A 1913-nucleotide genomic window follows, 5' to 3' on the forward strand; every position below is an offset into this window, starting at 1 on the left:
TCCACGTCTTAAAAATGTGTCCCAAATATTAGTTCATGACTGCTGGATACACATGCAAATACACACACAATTTAGGATTTTCTCCTTTATAATATTTATATATTCTATATTAAAAATAGAACTCAGGAGCCCTGGCTGGCTTAGCTTGGTGATTGGAGCATTGGCCTGAGGACCGAAGGGTTATAGGTTTGATTCCTAGTCAAGGGCATATACCTCTGTTGCAAGTTCCCCAGCCCTGGGGCACATGCAGGAGGCAACCAATCGATGTGTCTCTCTCACATTGATGTTTCTCTCCCCGCCCCCCGCCCCTCTCTTCCACTCTCTCTGGAAATCAATAGAAAAAATATACGTGGGTGAGGATTAAAAAAAATAAGATAGGCCTCAGGAGCACAGAATAAAATCAATTATCATCCCTGGGTTGTGCCACACTCTCATCATTGGTCTGGAAGTGCTATTTTAAACATGTTTTTATGATGACACAAGGAAACAATTTACATTTACTCTATTCAATATTTAAAAAATATTTTTATTGATTTCGGAGAGAAAGAGAGAAGGAGAGAGAAAGAGAAAAGCATCTATTTGTTGTTCCACTTATTTATTCATTCATTCATTGATACTTGTGTGTTCTCTGACCAAGGCTCAACCCCCAAACCTTGGCTTATCCAGATGATGCTCCAACTGAGTCACAGCCAGAGCTCCCATTCACTTTTCAATCATCTGCAAGTAAAACTCCATAACCAAGAATAAATCTTCCAATATTTATTTCCTAACCAAAATTATTTCTAGTCAAATCAAGAGGGAATCTTTTTTTTTTTTTTTTTTTAGAGGAATGGGAAGGGAGAGAGAGAAACCTCAATGATGAGCAAGAGTCATTGATCAGCTGCCTCCTGCACACCCCATACTGGAGACTGAGCCTGCAACCCAGGCATGTGCCCTGACTGGGAATTGAACCCTAACCTGCTGGTTTATAGGTCAATACTCAACCACTGAGCCACGTCGGCTGGGCAAGAGGGAATCTCTTTATAATGACAAAGTTGAAAGGTAGGACTAATAAAAACCTTGAGACCAAGACATTGTTTACCGCTTAAATAAACCTTTATAAAAGCTTCTGATTCAGTGGGCCTGCTTGCTCTGCCTTTCTGATCCTCCATCTGTGATGGGACTGCCACCAAGATGCAGATTTTCATGAAAACCCTTGTAGGGAAGACCATCACTCTCAAGGATACAATAGAAAATGTGAAGACTTAGATCCAGGATAAGAAAGGAATTTCTTCTGATCAGCAAAGACTGATCTCTGCTGGCAAGCAATGGGAAGATGGATGTATTTTGTCTGATTATAACACTCGAAGAGTCCACTCGTCATCTTGTGTTGAGCCTTTGTGGTAGTGCTAAGCAAAGGAAGAAGAAGTCTTACACCACTGCCAAAAGAATAAGCATAAAAGGAATTAAGCTGGCTGTCCTGAAATACTACAAAGTGGATGAGAATGGCAAAATCAGTCACCTTGGTCAGGAATACTCTTCAGATGAACCTGGTGCTGGAGTTTTATGGCCAGCCCCTTTAACAGACAGGATGGCATTCTGTGGCAAATGTTGTCTGACCAAACTGGAGGACAAGTAATTGTATATGGGTTAATAAAAGACATGAACTGGAAGAAAAAAAAAAAAAAAAAAAAAAAAAAGCTGCTGATTCAGCAAATGTGGAACCAATAAATTAGAGCTATAATGGCGTCTTTTCTAGCTAGTTTTAGGCCACTTAGAAAAGATCTGTCTTTATGATCTTTAAATCAAATAAAGATCATGAACACAGAAAGCTAACTTGAAACCAAAATAAGAGAACATTTTGTATTCTATTATAACAGATAATAAAATTAAATCTATGTGCTACTGAATGAAAATGTAAGTTATAATTTTTT

General features: G+C 38.7%; 1 pseudogene; it reads left to right on the forward strand.

Annotated features, from left to right (window-relative positions):
- The first annotated feature begins 1061 nt into the window (after positions 1 to 1061).
- On the forward strand, positions 1062 to 1678 carry LOC118665842 (annotated as a pseudogene).
- Positions 1679 to 1913: the final 235 nt, after the last annotated feature.

This window comes from Myotis myotis, unplaced genomic scaffold, assembly GCF_014108235.1.
Source record: "Myotis myotis isolate mMyoMyo1 unplaced genomic scaffold, mMyoMyo1.p scaffold_m19_p_11, whole genome shotgun sequence".
NCBI classification, from domain to species: domain Eukaryota; kingdom Metazoa; phylum Chordata; class Mammalia; order Chiroptera; family Vespertilionidae; genus Myotis; species Myotis myotis.